The sequence below is a fragment of the Arvicanthis niloticus genome, chromosome 22 (genome assembly GCF_011762505.2).
Source record: "Arvicanthis niloticus isolate mArvNil1 chromosome 22, mArvNil1.pat.X, whole genome shotgun sequence".
In the NCBI taxonomy this organism is placed as follows: domain Eukaryota; kingdom Metazoa; phylum Chordata; class Mammalia; order Rodentia; family Muridae; genus Arvicanthis; species Arvicanthis niloticus.
In genome coordinates this window covers 8,913,093-8,931,969 of record NC_133429.1, presented here as the reverse complement: position 1 = coordinate 8,931,969, position 18,877 = coordinate 8,913,093, and the positions used below count along the sequence as shown (strand labels likewise).

The 18,877-nt window shown below is 43.6% G+C and overlaps 1 long non-coding RNA gene and 1 pseudogene across 3 annotated transcripts in view; one reads left to right on the top strand and one right to left on the bottom strand.

Moving 5' to 3' along the window:
• The window catches only part of LOC143436008 (uncharacterized), a 103,542-nt gene that overhangs the window by 71,668 nt on the left and 12,997 nt on the right, over positions 1-18,877 (bottom strand). For all 3 annotated transcript variants that reach the window (XR_013106265.1, XR_013106267.1, XR_013106266.1), the window contains exons 2-4: positions 11,976-12,180; positions 10,320-10,477; positions 7,085-7,301 (exon numbers count right to left, since the gene is read on the bottom strand). This is a non-coding gene — a long non-coding RNA (uncharacterized LOC143436008). The remainder of the gene's footprint in view (positions 1-7,084; positions 7,302-10,319; positions 10,478-11,975; positions 12,181-18,877) is intronic.
• Positions 4,654-6,147, top strand: LOC143436004 (putative sperm motility kinase W pseudogene; annotated as a pseudogene).

The window sequence follows — 18,877 nt, the reverse complement described above, 5'->3', positions numbered from 1 at the left end:
CACAGGGGTCCTCACACCCAGCTGTGGGTAAGGCTGCTGGGAATGTAGGGAGTTCCTCCAGGATGAAGTTAGGCCTGGCTGCTGTGGCTCCATGGTTTGTTACAATGCGGTCCCAATGACGCTAGAAAGCCCATGGGTTTTTACAGGCTTTAATGTCATGGCAGATGGTGGATGGATCTGGATACACCCCCCCAAAACCCAGGGCAGACCTGCGTTAAATAGGGAGAAAAAGAGCGGGGAGGAGCTGGGGAAGAATGCTTAATTGGCTCTACCCTCTGGCCTTCAGGGACCTAATTAGTATGTAAATCTCTCTAGGGCCTGAGGCCTGTTCCTCTTGACTATTGGCCATAGACCTCTCTGTGGGAGTGGTTGTTGGAGGGCTGAAGGTAAATGAAAAGAACCAGGGCCTGGGAGCAGAGCTGAACTCCTGCCATCCAATAAAGGTTCTGGGGTTCCAAGCTCATTCTCAACCAAGCACCCAGATGCTTCTCACAGCCCACTGCCCTACACCCCTCCTCCTGCTTCTATGAAGATATGCCCCCACCTACCCCCACTCCCACCTCCCCACCCTCAAATCCCCCCCTCAGTATTCAGCCTTCATGGGACCAAGGATCTCCTCTCCCACCTATGCCGGAAAAGGCCATCCTCCCCTATATATACAGCTGGAGCCATGGGTTCCTCTCTATATGCTCCCAGGCTGGTGGTTTAGACCCTGGGAGCTCTGGTTGGTTGGTATTGTTGCTCTGCTCATGGGGCCACAAACCCTTTCAGCTCCTTCACTCTTCTCTCTAATTTCTCCAATTGGGAACCCCTTCATCAGTTCAATGTTTAGCTGTGAGCATCCGCCTCGGAATATGTCAGACTCTGGCAGACCTCTAAGGAGACAGCTATATCAGGCTCTTGTCAGCATGCACTTCCTAACATCCACTTCAGTGTCTACCTTTGGTGACTGCACATGGGATGGATACCCAAGTGAAATGGTCTCCAGACGGCCCCTCCTTCAGTTTCTGTCCCATACTTTGTCTCTATATTTGCTCCCATGAGTATTTTGTTACGCCTTCTAAGAAGGGCCAAAAAAGCACCCTTTTGATAATTCATTAATATTTAAATCTCTGGAGGTGGATACTTGTTAATCACGCACTCTACCTGTGTCCTAAGTGACTGAAGGTGGCAGATTAAATGGAGTTACCTTGTCCAAGGTAAATATTACCAATAAATCTTGTTGGCTACAGAATCTTCAGGGTAGAGTCATGCCATCCTTTGAAACAGCATAGATGAAAATTCATATTAAACTTTGGTTATATAGTCCAAGCAAACTTAGAAAAACAAAAGCCTATTAGCTCAAACAGATGTCATCAAATCCTCTTTAGCTGATTGGGCACACCTCATATTTCATATATATGTTAAGCAGAAATATGTATTATCTGTAAAAGTTTACATGCTTACAGACAACAATGATGTAAAAGAAGCCAGGGCAAGATTCACCCTTTGGGAAGCTGAGTATGATACTATGACCCTGAGACATATTTATTCTAGCATCTTGCTCGGCTCAACCTTAGACTACATCAATAGCTGATTGATCAAACATCATAGTTGGTTCAGACTCTTAGACTGTTCCACGGGGGCCTTGATTTAAGCCTTGCACCTTTTAAGAAACAGAACTTGGACAACTAATAGTACAACCAGCTTTCTTAACACTAGACAATATCCCAATTTTCTTTGGACACACATAAGGAAAAGACACCACCAAACAGTAGGAAGCAATTTCAAGAGAATGACACCCCACTCACCAAAGGTGGGGAAGATGGTTTTGGTCATAAATTGGGTTATTTATATTTGTCCTCCTTTAAGAGGGATTAGTTAAAAGCTGTTAATTGGATTGGTCAGGGTGGAATCAGAGTAAGGGATGTTAGACTCAGGGATTTCGGTTTTTCTTCCTTTCTCTTTACTCTATCCACCTGCTCCTATCTAATGTTCTGGGAAACATGGAGAAGGCATGAAATAAAATGGAAGGGGACAGGAAATGTGTGTGTGTGTGTGTGTGTGTGTGTGTGTGTGTGTGTAAGAGTGTATGAATAAAAACGGTAGATTCTTAAATCAACAAGACAAATATTTTTACATTTGCTATGGACTTTGTATCTTGATACAGAAAATTATTCTGTTTGCAAGAATATACTATGTATATATGTTTCAACACTCTTTAAGGTGTTGTACCTATGTAATGTGAAGTTCTAATCCTTGAAGGCTGCTGTTGCAAAGTGTCTAGAATAATTAAGAAATGCAAGTTTCTAGTTAGTCAATCAAACTTAAGGGCTTGTTCAATAGAAGTATTGTTGATTACAGAAAATGTATCTCATAGTGAGCAGATAGTTATCTACAAACATGAAATTCACATCTACTATAGCTAGTCTTCAAAAGCCTCAAACAACTACAGAATATGTCGTTTAAAGATGTTTTCTTAATAAAATGCTCTTAAAGTGAGATATGTCTGTTCCTGGCAGCACACGGACACTACTTCAAAAAAGATGATGAGCATTGAAGAACATCTATATGGAGTTTGCTTCAAATGTAACAAGCTAGATACCAGGCAAGAAATTGTGCTTGTATAAACTGCAGACAGAATGCTGTCTAAGCTGTGGATAAAAAAGACTCAAGGAAGTCGATGGCCAAGCTCTACTAGGAGAAGGTAAGGAATCCTTCACCATTCCTGATTTATAGAAAAGTCTGTCAGATATTCTAGGCCACAAGACTAAAGATGGATGGTCCAAAGACTTATAGACATTTTGGGTGACTGTCTGTGCAACCAGATGTCTCTTTCATTTCTATAGATTTGGAAGCTGCTTTTTCTGTCCTTTCAGGATACTCAGGCCATTTAACTCCTCAGGTCTCTGATGGAATTGAAAACTAGGTAGTCATAGTCTCATATTTCAGCTTAAATTTTTAGGATTTGAAAAAATGTTTTAATGTCTAAGGAGATATTCTTAGGTTTATAAATGCATTGTTTATAAAAAAAAAAAAGTCTGTATAAAAACTCAAACCCAATCACCAAGATAGTTCTGATTGTAGAGTACTTTTCCCCAATTTGGCCAAATACAGATAGAATGGACAATGTGAATGTAATTCTTATCTGCTGTTTTTCACAGTTGTTCCTCTGGGTTGTAGTTTACTAATGTTAGAGATGGGAATATAGTTGAACTATGGAGGGGGATATATACAGAGAATATCTTTAGTACTGTGTACAACCATGAATTGTCAGTAAAAAAGTTGATGGTCAATTAAGTAATAGAAGGTGGGACATGAGGCAGAGAGAGATAGGACTGCAGAGATAGGACTGTGAAGACCTGCAGATTGGCCTTGAACCCTGAGGAAGACAGAAACATGAATCTCAGGAGAGATAACCACCCATGTGGCAGACACAGACTAGAATAAATGGGTTATATCACATATAAGCTAGCTGGGAACCTGGCCAAACCTTATGGTCTAGGTATTTCTTCATGAATAATTAAGTCTCAGAATCTTATTCTGAGAATAAAGTGGCTGGGTAGAAAAGCTCCCAGTTATATTTTATGATGATGACTTAGCCTCTCTCCGAGAACACTTGTCCAAAATGCACCTCATCCTTGAAAGTCCAGATGTTGGTTTGACACACTCAGCATCCAGCTACAAAGGCCACGAATGTACTCTGCTGCCTGTGATTGCTAAACAAGTAAACATCTGTCTCTTTGATCTGCTGGAGAAGAATCTGATAGAGGATAGTTGTTGGGAGCCGACTTTTAGCAGAAAGTGGCTATTGGCTTTGCAGCCATCTTGAGCCATATACCCTGACATGAGACTTGTTTTACATCAGCCTACAACAGGTAAGCACACTCTGATAATCTTGGTTTAGATACCTTGGGTGTGTGAGATTAAAGGTGTGTGAGATTAAAGGTGTGTGACTTAAAGGTGTGACTTAGAGATCAGATTTAGAGACAAGACCTAAAGGCACGGCTTAGACATGAGACATATAAAAGGCGAGAGGCAGACAGGAGAGTTCCGAATAATTTGGAGTAACAGAGAATCAGACACTTCATTGAGTACAACTAGGAACTAGAAGGAGTACAACTAGGAACTCAAGACTTGGGACTTGGACTAGGAAGAGAGACTGAAGAATAAACGGGATTGAATCACACTCTGTCTGGTCTCCATTCTTCGAGTCCATCCTCACTCTCTCTCTTGCTGAACCCTGACCCGCAGACCGGAGCTGCAGCTTGGGCTGGGAAACAGTGGCAGCCAAGTGTGGAGTGGAGAGGGCCGCAACATTTTTGGCTGCCCAAAGTGGGGCCGCTCGGGCCTCAACATTTTTAGCGCCCAACGTGGGGCTAGTGCAGTTCCCAACAGATAGTCTCCTTTTCATGAGAATGCAAAGATCCCTCTGGGCCAGAGGGAGGACAGCCACTATGGGTTATAACCTTCTCTGTTGGTGCATTTTGTGCTCTGACCTCACAAGTGTCCTCTGTATAAGACTGTGGACCTGCCTGCTGTATTTGTCCATACAGAGGAGGGAGCTGTTTTTGATGACCTGTGAGACTTCTTCATAGCTGTCTAGTTTCTTAGTTCTTGGGTCACTGTACCTTATACCCTGTGTGCAGCAGAGCACAGGGAACACTTAGCCTCATGGCCAGCAACTCCAAACAGAAGAATTTGGGGAGTCAGTACAGAGTGCTTCTGTTTCTTGGCAAGGGTACATTTGGCACTGTGACATTAGCCTGGCATTTGGAAACCAATGCTCTGGTTGCCATAAAAACAATATAGATCACCAAGAAGAACATCGACATTATCCTGTCAGAAAGAGCAACATTGGAGACACTAAACCATCCTAACATTATTTGCCTCTTCCAGTTTCTAATAACATCACTTTGTTATAACATGGCTACATTCACTTTGTAATGGAGTATGCTCCAAGAAGAAGCTTATTTGAATTAATATAGGAGAATGGCCACTGCAGGAGGAAGAGGCAAAGAAAATATTCGAGCAGATAGTGGCAGCCATAAAGTACTGCCACAACCTTGGCATTATCCATCGAGACATTAAACCCCAAAATATATTAATAGATGCAGAAGGCAATGTGAAATTGACAGACTTTGGGCTGGCCATCAAATGCAGACCTGGCAGCTTACTGAAAGGAAAGTGTGGAACCAAGGAATTTTATGCCTCAGAGCTGGTACTAGGGAAGCCATATGATGGCAGGAAGACATGTGTGGAGATGGGGTATGCTACTGTATATTATCACCACTGGGTACTACCCCTTCACAGGAAGCACCATGAAAGAGCTGGAGAATAAGATCACCATGGGGGACCTATAAAATTCCACCTAACTTCTCTGCACAACTTGAAAACCTAATTCACCAGCTCTTCACCATTTCCCCAGAGATGAGGCCCTCTACTGAAGATATTGAGAGACATCCATGGGTAAGGAAATGTGACATCAATATACCAACTGATAAATACCCAGATTCCAACATCATACACATGCTCTGTGACATGGGGTTTAATGCCAATGACATCTTGGAATCCCTGCGTAAAAACAAGTTTGATGAAAAGATGGGGACATATTTACTTTTAAAAGAACAGGTACGCAAAGGGATAGAGCATACATCAACCACATCAGCCAAGCCTGCGGATCCCTGCCCTGCGCCACCGCCATCACCAGCACACATCTCTGATTCGGGTCTTCCCCTCAAAAGAAGGGCCAGTGAACCCATCTTTGGCCTCCTCCACATCTCGCCCTCAGGACAGCAGGGCCCTGTTGCCCTGACACCATCAGGACACAAGGTGGCCAGAAATGTCTCCATGCCTCCCATTGCTCTACACTGTCCCACAAAGAACAGTGGTGCTTCCACCTGTGCCCTCCATTCCGGAGCTGTGGCTGCCCCATGTGTCTCCAGTACCTCATCAGAAGATGAAATATGCCCACCACCTGAACAAGACTTTGCTGTGGAAACATCTCTCCCTCTGAAGACTGGGTGCTTCAAGAGACTAGGCAGGAGTATCAGGCATTGCCTATCAAAACATTGTTGCTGCCCCCAGGCTCCAACCACAAAAACCCAGCGGCACTTGTCCTTAAAGAAAGTGGCTCCCCTGAAAGAGGCCGGATGCAGAAACCAATGAAAGGGCAGGCAGGTATGGGAGGGTGCATCTCAGCTCTGATTTTTTGTCTCTGTTTTATTCATGTCTTCTCACTGGAAAAATAAAAAAGGGTATTTTTCTGGGGTCTCTTGGGGTGCTCAGATGTATTTCTACTCCAGATGGATTAAAGTCTGCTCCTTGGCTTACCATGTGAGGAAGAAATCTTGTTGGATAATGCCTAGGTGGTATCTGATGCAATTGAACTAGCAGTAATCAGCAAGTGACTGAGTACAGCCAGGGTAAAGTGGGCATGTTGAGCTTTCCTCCATGCTGAACATATTCAGATAGACACTGTGCTTGGGGATCTAGTGCCTAGCAGAGCGACCATGGCAAAGTACAAAGGGACCAGCCTAGTGTCTTTCTACAATTCAATTGGACAGGCAGAGTGTGCAGAGCCCTGTGAAGTCTGACATTGATGCTTGGATACCTACATGGGGAAGCAGATCTGGATACCCAGTTCCTGTGTATCAGGCATGCCTCTTAGAGAGGAGATGGTTGTGGTGTCTCCAGAATCTCACTGTGGCATTTAGAGCCTCGGCATACACTATTATGCTAGTCTTATGGAAAGGGTCCATAACTTCTCCCATCTCTGCACTTGATCCAGAGTCCTTCCCTCCTGAGACCTTTGGCTCTTACCTTAATGTCATCCACCAAGAGAGTTCTCATTCAGTAGGAGGTTCACAGAAGGGATGAGACTGCCAATGTCCATGGTACCAGGTTGAAGTCCCCCTCAAGTCTAATGTGTTTCCCTCCTTCAGCTTCTCTTCTGCAGATGATGGTGCTGTGCTGCAGAAGCTGGTGCTTGCGAGGCCAGAAAGGTCCTGGATCCTTGACTATGAGGGCAGTGGTTCATTGGGGCTGAGGATCACACCTCAGAATCACAACACTGAACTAGAAACACAAAGTAAAATTCTCCTACCTGAGCAAGGTATGCTGAAAAGAGAGGAGGCTGTTGTACACAGGGACCAGTGTCCAGATGGAATCTAATATGATGATCTTGTGCCTGGCAGAGGATCAATTGCCAAGGCTCTAGTGGTCCACCTCAAAGTCTCCCTGCAGTTTAGAAGGACACCAGGGCCTGAGCCCTGTGGTTGTTGTATCAGTGTGGAGCATCTGCCGAGAATGGAAACCAGCATCTGTAGACAAGGGAGAGACTGAATTCCCACACTTTTTATTGCATGCCCAGCCAATAAAGCAACAGTCAGTTCACTAATGAGATGTGTACACAATGATACAGAATTCTCCACAGAGATTCTATTCACAAGAACGGGGCCTATTTTGTAGCCTCCAAAAGTATCTGATAAACATGCAAAAAGATCCAAAAAGACTCCTTCAATCTTTGTACCCCAAGACCAAATAATATTCATTCTCATAGGACCTATAAGCTGGTCCTTGTTTTTCTCCCTGCCTCCATTCATTCTATCACCTATCAAGATGAAGACATTTCCTTCCCATGCTCAGAATTGAATCTTGTTCCACACTTCAGGGAAAACATGTGAAAAGATCTGGACCTCTCTCTCCTCTCTTGTCTGTATGAACATTCAGGATGGACAGTCTCTGGAAAATCCCATGAGAGCTGCAGAAAGGGCTGAGAGGCTGTGTTGACAACATCTACTGCAGAAACACTTGAGCCAGCAGACTATTCTCTGACAAGACCATTCTGCCCTTGACAATGATGTGATTATCCCCCTGTATCCATATGAACACACCCACCCTGCCCCAACACTGTGCTACTGTCACTATGGTGACATGGAAGACAAGAGGACTATGAGAGTGGGATGCTGAATGCAAAAATAACAACAATTGAGTCACTTTCTAATGCTGACGAGAGAAGCTCAGGCCTCAAAAGGAGGTGGACTTCAAGTGTGAGAACTGAGTGCTACTTCTGGATCTGAGTCAACACCAACACTCAGAATCCACCAGCTTTGGATAGTGGGTGCTTCTGACCATACTGGGAGAGTGGTAAGTTCCTGGGATGCACTGAAGAGCACTCAAGGCTATTCTGCCCAAGCTCATGTGATTTCCCTGTCTCAATAAAGGAGACCTGGTCTTAAAAAGTACTGCTGTAACTTAGAAGACAGAAAGGAGAGGAGGACTGTGACAGTGGGAGGCTGCATACAAAAATTATATAGCTGTACCTGGAAGCTATATGGTGCAAGCCCTTAATCCTTCTTCAGACCTTCAGTGTATGCTGGTGTCTTCCTAGTGACAGCGCTGTCATCAAATGACAGCAATTTCTCCCTGACACTCCCTCAGCCTTGCTTCTCAGTCTTGAGACTGAAGAGCCTGGAGTAGGGACTCTACAGATAATTCAATGAGTGTCCCCTGACCACTGCCACTGCATTTCCTCTGGATTGTGTTCTAGGTGTGGGATCTCTGAGAGAGCTGGTCTCCCAGTTCTTGCAATGCAGCCAGTGCCTCACTTTCTGGACTGTGCCTGCTCCAGTCTTTCTGAAGCATCATGAAAGCAACTATTCTCTTCACAGACCTCACTTCCTTCTTACTCACAAGGAGGAAGAGTGAAGATTGGCTCTGAGGTGTGAGCCCACCTTCTACACTGTCTATGTGAAGTGGTCATTCTCTTCACAGAGCTGATGTCATTCTTACCCACAAGGAGGAAGTGTGAAGATTGGCTCTGAGATGTGACCCCCAGCTTCTAGATTGTCAATGTGAAGTGGTGTGATCTGTCCTTTTGTCAGTTGCCATTCAATAGGCATAGTGACATGCAAGGCTCTTTCTAGGCACTAGTTCCCAGATCATGAGTGTGATGGACAAGCTCTGCACAAGGAGCTGACACTCTCACAGAGTCCAGGACATTCAGGAAGACAAAGGTGGTGAGGTAAGTCCACATCAAAACAGGGAAAAACAGTAATGAAACTGGTAGTTTCCATACTAGTACAGGTTGTTGGCAAACACTGTCCTGCAGAAAACAGATCTGCTGGGCAGAGACTGGACAGGAAGGAGGCCTGAGACAGAGGGCCATGAGAACAGCCATGTGACTGGCAGCCATCATGAATGACTGAACTGGAGGAGTGCCTGTGAGACTGTGATTTTTATGGACACCCTAAAGGAAATTGATTGTAACTCATCTCTTGGTGAAATGGTGTTCTCCACTCAGATCACAGGCCCTGGGAGTGTTGGGTGTCACAACATGCCAACATGCCAAAGGTCTGAACTACACAATCCTCTTGTGCTAGTGATGGGAAAGTCAGAAGATGAGGAGGCCATCCTGATAGAAAGACAATGGAGAAATTCCAGAAACAAGAGTCCATGTTTCCACATGGGGCTCCAACATTCTTCACATATGCATGTTGAGTTTCTAAGCAGGTAAGGAGTGCAGATAAAAACTGTCACCAGAGGGAATCCTGGACCTTGGTTGTCCCTTAACACCTTAGTCTGCTGTCTCTCTCATGAAGACACTCAGTCTTCTTGAGCAAACCCTCTTACTCTCCAGGGTTTTTCTTAACTATGAAAATAAGCTACTGGGTAATACAGGTAAGAGGAGCTACTTAAATCTTCTGTGCTCTGACTTTCTGTCAATGTCCTCTCTTTAGATGTCTCCAGCTATGATTCTGACCTTCACTAAAGCAATCGAAGGTCATGAGGCTCTCCTAACAGAAACAACACAGGCTGGAGCCATACTCCTAATGCTGTACACTAAAGTCCTTTCCTGTTTGGGGCTGCTGAGGAGAGTCTGAACAGAAAATCTGGAGCTGTTCTCTCAGTGAAGGCATAACCTATTGAAATATCTGATTTTGACCTGTAGTTGTGGCTAATGCTGCTTATGATCCAAAAATCTAATTCAATATGTGAAAACATAAGCTTTCTAACCTCCAACCTGGAACATTCTGTCTCAGAGAAGACAGTGTGTGTGCATAAAAGGGAAAACCAGGTGAGAAAGATGGAGAGGTCGCATGTGGCTTTCTCAGTGTGTGCTTGATGTCAACACACTTCCCATAGTTCCTTCTGTCCCAGCCCAAATTAGTAGTAGTTCTACAATGAATAGAGCCCTGAAGTGCTGACAGGGACTGAGGGATCCCTGGGTGGCATGTCCCATGAAGAAACTCTTCAGAATCTTCTGTGAGGGGCTCTTTCTCTTCACTCTTTTAACATCATGTGGTATAAATGATTTCTCTGAATACTCTCAAACTCACTAGTTTGTCAGGAAAGTTCTCCCACTCTGATTGACTTCTGGGATGCAGCTTCTTTTCCATAGAAGGTGTTTAGTTTGGTTAAACAGGAACATGATTAACGCAGTGCTTTGAGTAGCTTGACTTCTGTCATGCCCAGAGGCATGGGAAAGCACCAGGATCTGCAAGGGGGAAGTGAGAGGATGGAATACCATGGGATGAGAAGGACAGAGTCCCTAGTACCTTGGTCACGATCCAGCCCATAGCTTCCTGACATCCTGACACTGTACTGAGACTCTGGATAAAAGATACGTGAATAGACCAGAGGATGAGCTCTGTGTCCACTGGATACAGTCAGCTCTGTTTCCCTCAGCACCCTAGACATTGTGATCAGTTATCAGCTTAGAAAGAGACTATGCTCTGCTTCAATCTTTAGTTGCTAAGTCTTTTCTGAAGGGCATTACAATAGTATTGACCTACTTGTCTAGGGACATGGGGATATCCTGTGATGTTCTACCACCTGTACACTCTATATGTTGTCCTCTTTTTCTGGGCACTTGATCCATGTGACACTCTTAAAGGGGAGCTCAACTGTTTGCCTTCAGGTTGATCTACTTTTCTATTTCCTCTGCCAAGTCCTTTTCCATGTGTAGAGTCCCTCCCTTCAAGAAAAGTTCACAACTGGTCAGCCTTTCATGCCATTTTTCTTCCTCTAGCCTGTGCTTCTTTCAGTAGGCCCAGTTCAGTGCTACTAGGTATGTATGATGCTTGCAGACCTTGCCCTAATTTTTACAGATGGCGTGGGCATTTAGAGCACGTAACCTTACAAAGTATTTTAAAGTAGTTACATATTTTCTCATTTATGACCTACTCTGTGTCTCCTCTATCCTCTCTGTCTGGCTGTATCTTCTGTCTGTTTCTTGGTTTCTTTATCTTTCTGTTACTTCCGCTTTGTCTCTGTCTCTGCATCTGTTTTTACTCTCTCCAGTTCTCTTTCTCTCTGCCTCTCTGCCTGTCTGTCTCTGTCTGTCTCTGTCTGTCTCTGCCTCTCTCTGTCTCTCTCTCTGTCTCTCTGTCTCTGTCTCTCTGTCTGTCTCTGTTTCTCTCTCTCTCTCTCTCTCTCTCTCTCTCTCTTTCTCTCTCTCTCTCTCTCTCTCTCTCTGCATGTGTGTTGTGGAGAAGTAGCATGTATATTTTCTGGGTAGCCTGTGAAGGTCAGAGGATAACTCTAATGAGGCATTTCTCAAACCCTTAAAGGACCCAGGGATTGAACTCTATTGACTATTTTTGGAAAAGTTTTATAGGTGAAGAACTTGAAGGATCTGAGGCTATGCCAATACATGCTGGAGAAGTACCTGCCTGGACTGGGGAGTGGGAGCCTCGGCCTTGGCTCACACAGATGCTGTTCTGCTTCCTTGGATGACAGTCAGGACCATGGGATCTTCTCTGCCCCTCAGAATCGCCTTGGTTGTTGAATTGAGGATGCTCAGTCTCTCAGCTTAGTTCTCTAATGTCAAATCTTACTGAATGTTAGCAGCCTACTTTATTTGCCCCTGTTCTTTCTGCCTACCTTTACTTTGCCAGAACTTTCTATGGCTATGACAGTACATTGTAACACTTTAGGATTGGCAAGCCCACATCAGGATACCCAGAGCCCTTACATAAGATGTTCTTATTTACCTGTGAGAAGTCCAAGTCAGTAACCCTAATCTTGACTCAGCGGTGAGAATGAACATAAAATCCTGAGCATGACCTGCCCCAGTGTGGTTCCTGATCCTGAGCGCTCGCAACTCCACTGTCCAACCTTCTTGGTTTATTCAGGTTTGGGACCTTTTCCATTCCTTTCTTGTCAGTGTCAACAAATACTTCTGTAGATGCTGAGAGTCTGGAAAGCAAGGGGAGGGGGTTACTTGCATGCTCTTGACACACAGTGGGTCTTCTGCCTTCCATCTCTGTTGGGCCCCATTTTGCTCAAAACCAGAGCTAGGCTCAGGTTTGTCCTCAAGGCTCAAACCACGGCCAATATGGGGCCCAAAACATCTCCACCTTCAACATTAAATATATCGCACCTTGCTGGGCAGTGGTGGCGCATGCCTTTAATCCCAGCACTTGGGAGGCAGAGGCAGGCGGATTTCTGAGTTCGAGGCCAGCCTGGTCTACAGAGTGAGTTCCAGGACACCCAGGGCTACACAGAAAAACCCTGTCTCGAAAAACCAAATATGTATCTCGCATCTCTCCAAAAGTCATACCTGTTCCAGTATCCTGCACTCAGTGAGGAGGTTGGAGCAAGTGTCCAATGAGTGAGGTCAAGCTCTGACTTTTTATCAGATGGTTTGAGGAAGACCACTGATGTTCTGGGAAATACTTGACTTCTTGGTGAGATCTCCATCTACTGTAAATAAACAACCTCTTCAAAGAACAATGTTCCTCTGCCATGATGAAAACCAGGTAGAAAGTGAGTCCACAAAAGGAAATGGTTCCAAGGTCTACCACCCTAATGCTTCCAAATCTGTCTTCTAGGGATCACTAACAAATCTGCATAGACATACCCCCTAGAAGATGAGTCAAGGTGCTTCAGTTAGCATGACTGGTGACATGAATCACACAGAGGTTCATCACAAATCCGAAAGGCGAGATTCAGATGGTCTCAAGAGTCTTTCCTAAATCTCCTTTTAAAGACAGAATTGAAATACACAGTGGACACCTCATCTTCTACATGCAGGTAATATGATAAGTTTAGATAACATGTCATTTGATGCTAAGACACTGGGATTCCAAACAGCTATGAGAGGAAAGGGCCCAAAGTGGAGCTCAGTCCTGCAGCTCATACCATGCATAGGTGATGTCCCGAGGTTCTGTTCTCAGAGGGCAACATGGGGAAATGTCTATTTCTTGTAAAAGGAAACACTCCCAAGCAGTCTCAGGTCTCTGCACCTAGAGTAGAGGCTTTGATTGCACCACATGCTAAAGAAAGTGAGGTTGGAAACATGGTTGAATATGAGGAATCCTACGATACTTGCTGCAGTTGATGTCATGGAAGTACCCCCTATAGCTTTATCCAATGCCATCCAGGTTTGAGTTACATACTCTTGCTAGAATAACAACCCAATGCTTCTAACTTATCAATATATGGAAGAACAGGGTATGTATTGTGTTTTGGGTAAAAGTACCCATGTCTGTCCATGCCTGAGATAAATATTCACTGTGTCCTTGTGAGAAAGGGGAAACCAGGTGTAGGAAGGTTAGTCCTGAGAACGATTGCCCTGACAACAGAGAAACCCATCAAGGTGCACAGGAAAGGGCCACATCTGAAGCCCTGCTTGACAGACCGCAGACCCAGGATCTTGCCTTCCTCCTGGCTTTCTTTGTAAAACAGTTTCCCCTTCATACACACCCATCTCAGTCATTTTTACAGCCATCACCTTGGCACACAGTCTGCATGTCATCCAGCTCTTACACCTCTCCCGTTGTGTAACATGGAAGGATGATGGTCATGTCCAGTGTCCTGACAGTTCTACAGTAAGCCCGCCTCACTGCACATTTAGACCTGTCACAGCAGGCTTTGCTCTTGTGTAGTATGGGCAGATGGTGGTCACATCCAGTGTCCTAAGAGCTCTAAAATGAACCCACTTTACTATACATCTAGGCCTGTCACAGCAGGATTTGCTGTGAGCCATGTGGGCATCTTCCTCCTTTTGTATACTTTTCTTGAAAAGTAGACTTAGGGGATGATATCTGAGCATATCCCTCTACCTTGTACGTCTTCACAGCTCCTTCATCATGTCTGTGGCATTTTGAGGTGAGCCACTGCTCCAATTCCACCCATTGCAATGGCAGCCAAATTACATCCCATTCATTCCTGACCTGGTCCTCATCTCACCTCCAAACTACTCAAAGGACATAATCCATCCCTCAATTCTCTGAGGTCTAGATGATGAGCTGACACTTGGAGGGAAAGCAGAGGTGAAAGATCCTCTGTTAAGCATCCTCAGAGTTTTAGATATTCAGATCCACATAGAGGGAGATCATGACTGCTATCTGGTCTTTGAGAGCACCATATATTCTAGGGACATGAAGCAATGACATTGGGATTCCTCTAAAGTTAAAGCCGCCCATACTCTCATAACAGAGTGCTGTGTTGTTTTAAATCTTAGGGGAGAGATGGTCTCCTTTCACAGATTTGAGCTGGGTTTAGTACTGCTCATGCTGGGAGATAAACATGGTCAATCAGAAGGTAGACTATTTCTTCTGGTCCAACATGGAGCCATGGATCACCTGTCTGATTCTTTCTTCTGCCTGGAAATCTTAGACTCTTTGTGTTTAACATAGGGAACCACTGGGCTTCAGGCCAGTGGGGTCTATGATTCAGAAATACCTCCATATCTAGCATACTCTGTGCACATACCAACCATACTCTCTTAATTCACAGAATGCTATGGAGTAATATAAGCTTTCCCAGTCTCTCTAGAGAGCTTGGTGGTCTTAATTATTAGCACTTCCTGTGGAGGATGCCACTGAAATGCCATATGCTTTTCTTTTTTTTAGGTTTTAACAATATATATGAATTACTATTTATAATATTGAAAGTAAAACAGTTTTATTCTCTCTGAAATAGTTAAAGAGCTTCAGAGATATGCTTTTATTTTTATTATTTAAATATTTTTTCTTGTTTTTTTATTGGATATTTTATTTACACTTCAGATTCTATCCCTTTTCCCCATTCCCCCCCCTTAGAAAGCCCCTATCCCATGCCCCCTTTTCCTTTTTGCATTTATACACTTTTTTAAAAATGTCAATCAATGGCTTTATGAGTTTGGTAATGCTCAATCAGAGGTGTAACCCACTACCCAACCTAGATATATCAACTATCTTTGACTGGTGGAGATACATGAACATCTGCCTCCCTGTCTCCCCCCTCTTTCTCTCTTTCATCACCTAGCTTCTCTTCTCCTTCTTTTCCTCCTCTCCTTACTCCTTTTCTTCCTCTCAGTCCTTCTCCCACCTTTGCTCCTCCTACATATCACCTTTCCTGTTAAAATAAACCTTTTCTCTTAAATTACGATTAGAACATAATTATGCCAATTTGTACCAGTGAGGTACAAGATAATCCTAATACCCAGTCCATCCTTTTTTTGACTAACCAGAACCTCTGTCATCTATCCTAACTAAAACATTTAGTTCTGAACATGGCTTTAGGATGAATGTCCGCTGATGACCATCCACTCAAATCTTTTCCTCAAGGTAAATAGCCAGGATTGGCTATGAGGCTATAGGTTTTCAACCCCGTCAGAAACCCAGAATGACTGAGTTAACTATAATTGTGGGAAGCACAAAGCATAGCTTCTAAAACTTAGCCAATTTATAGAGACCTCTGAACACCTGGACACTCCCTCTACTTCAAAACGTTGGCGCCTCTGTTCTTCCGCCTTCTGGCCCAGGATCATCTGACAGACCTTAGTGCTGCAGAATTATTAAGGGCTGATTACTCTGTCTAGGCAGATATAATCAGTCGACTATTCTGCAAGTGTGTCTTTTTCTGGACAGTAATTTGTCTGTAGATGTGTTCTGCACCCCTTCCGAATCCCCTCGCCCGCAAGAGAGACACGGGAGGCAGTGTTCGGGTAGTTACTACAGTGAGGCTTTATTCTTGTATCAGCTGAAGCGGAAGACCCCAAGCCCGGAAAAGGCACTGCTTATATGCACCATAGAGTGGCGTGTTCACTTCTGATTGGCTGTTCACTCATCACCCCATCTTATGCCCCGGGATGGGCAGTGACTTGGTGTGCTTTCGCCTCTTGCACCTGCGCAGTTTAGTTGTTTACTTGTGGGAGCACTGGATGCCAGTGCCATCTTGTAATGGCGAATATTGTCACCACTCGCCACGGCTCCCTACATAGATGGAAAGAGGCAGTTCTTGTCTAGTGGCTGTCTCACCACAACTGGAGTAACTCCAAAGATGCTCAATTTCTTCTTAGAATTCAATACAGGAAGCTGTCAGGAGCAGACAGGTCTCTAATCAAAATGAACATTAATACAGAAATGTTTTTCACATCAATTCTGTGGACTTCTGACATTTTGAAAACCAACTATCCATGTAAGGTAATCTGAAGAGTTGTCTGTTAACTCCTCTCAGCTATTTCTAAATAAAACATAGAAAACACCCTAACAATAAACTCCAAGCCACGAATTTGCTATAGTCCCTTAACTCACAGGCTAACCATCTCAAATCTGTTTTAAAAGTTAAAGAAGGACTGGGTCTAAGCCTTGTATTCCTAAATGTGTTATACTGGTAAAATGGTAGGGAGAATGCGGTAAGGGGATAATATTTGAAATGTAAATATTATATCCAATAAAAGGGGAAAAAAAGAAAAGTGGTTAGAACCAACATCCTTAATAAAATGTCAGCCCTCTTAAAAATTATCTTGATACTAAAATTTGTTTTGAGAATTGTATATTGCAGAATAATCAGCCTTGGTGTACCTACTCATCAAGCAAGCTGGGCAGACCTGCTCAAACCTCTGAGGTCCGGGAATTCCATCTGGAGGCAGTGAAGACACAGCATCAGAGGCTTATCAACTTGCTCTTCCCTCCACTCCTCTTCTAATATCTCAAAGCCCATAGTCAGCTTGAAGAAGCTAATGAAGAGTCAGCGCCCCTATTCCCTGGGCTTGGGGACTAAGGTGGTAAATGTTGGGCTGTCTTTCTAGGGAAAAGTAGTGTTTTGTGGGAATAGAGAGGATTAGCTAGGATTTATTGCATCACCATAAACTATTGGTAGAAATCTGTACAATTATTATCAAGATGAAGATATAATTTCTTAAATGACATTAATTTACTTTGATTACAAATTTTAAGGTTTTCATTGGTACAAGCTTCTTATTGATATAAAAGTGAGATGAATATTGTTACTCTCATAGGCCATATGCTTTTCTTATTGTCCTTGTATGTTTTTACTCTTCTGTTTAGTATAAGTGAACATTCATGAAAATCAACTTAAAATTCTACATACAAGATGTAGTCACAGAGTATGAATGCTGTTTTCCCAAGCAATTATGCTCCCTAATGTCTGCTCTGCCCCTACAAGTTATCTCATTAACAAGATTTGCTCTGTCTTTCTAGTATCTGTGCAGTTGCATCTGACCCTTGTTTCCTGTGGATATTTCCTTTTGGTTTCTAGCAATGACCCTGCTGCTTTTAGCTGGCAGACTATCTCATTTTTCTCAGGTGATTGTTGAGTAGACCATCTCCATTCTCTTGACTGATATGCAGTTACTATTATAAAACAGCCTGCAAGAAGGTATTGAAAAGACCACTTGCAGTGTTGTATTTATGGGCTTAATTGTCAAGGAACTCATAGACATGAGACCAAGGTGGGTCAAAAGAAACTTAGTAAGCTGTGAAATCTATCAAATTCCCAGTGATTTGATTAAATATGTGATGCTTAAACTTTGGAGAATGCATTTGGTACTTGGGAGCCTAAATAGTTTTCTTCACAAGACTAGGCTAGAGCCTAGCCATGCACAGTCCAAAGAATTCCACTTCAGGTTTTAGGTTTACCCAGGGCTGAAAGACAAATATACTAATAGCATTTGGCATTCCCACAAGCATATAAAACCAGATGCTATTACTATATGTCATGAATGATACTTTTTTTGTAGCTAACTTGTCATCCATTTGGCTTTTAGCTTCCTTCTAATTTCTGCTTGTTGCTTCTTGGACTATAACATGGTTCTGTCTTTGAAGAACTAGCCTTCCCCAACAACCTGGGACATTACAAAGTATGGATAATATTGCAATGAGGGATCGGCTGGCATATGTCCCAAATAGAATCTGAGTGAGTTGTGCAGTTTTCCTGAGTTCAAGGTACCCGAGCAGCATGAGGCAGGACAGGTAAACATAGTCTGGAGTCAGTGGTCTTGCTTTAGCCATACACTGCTCTACTGTGGAAGACAGCACAGAATGAGAACTTGACAATTAGATGGCATGCTCCTCACTACACTCTCACAGCTTTAAAACTTGGACCACATTTTTTTCTGGTCAAAGGTGCAGCCAGTGTGTTATAAATGCCAGTCTACTGGCTGGTGGATGAGTTAGGATGCTCAATGTTTTGTAGACCATTCTGTGCCTCCATTTTGAGCCCTGCCTTTGGTATCACAATGTCATGTGATCCACTCAGAGTTCATTCCAACATTTATTAACATGAATAAACCTTCCAACCAGCTCTAAGAATCTATATCCCAAAAAATTGAACTCCACTAGATGGCCATGACATCTCTGGACCCTAATAATCCAATCCTGGTAGAGGCTAGAGCTCTGTCAGTCGTTGGAACAGTGAGTCTCTGCTGGTTCATGATGAGCAGATTCAAGGCAACTTTTATCACATTGTAATGAACACTCTTGACCCTTTGACTGTTAAGTAAGTTTTCAAAACGGTTCTTGGATACCCCACTTGCACTAAGGAGGTAAGAAGCCTACTGAAGGCTTTTGGAGCTTTTGGACCCTGCTTGTGTGTTTAGCAAGGTACTGGTCTGGGGGGACATTACTGGACAGTGGCATATCTGCAGTGTCTCAACATTTCTTCA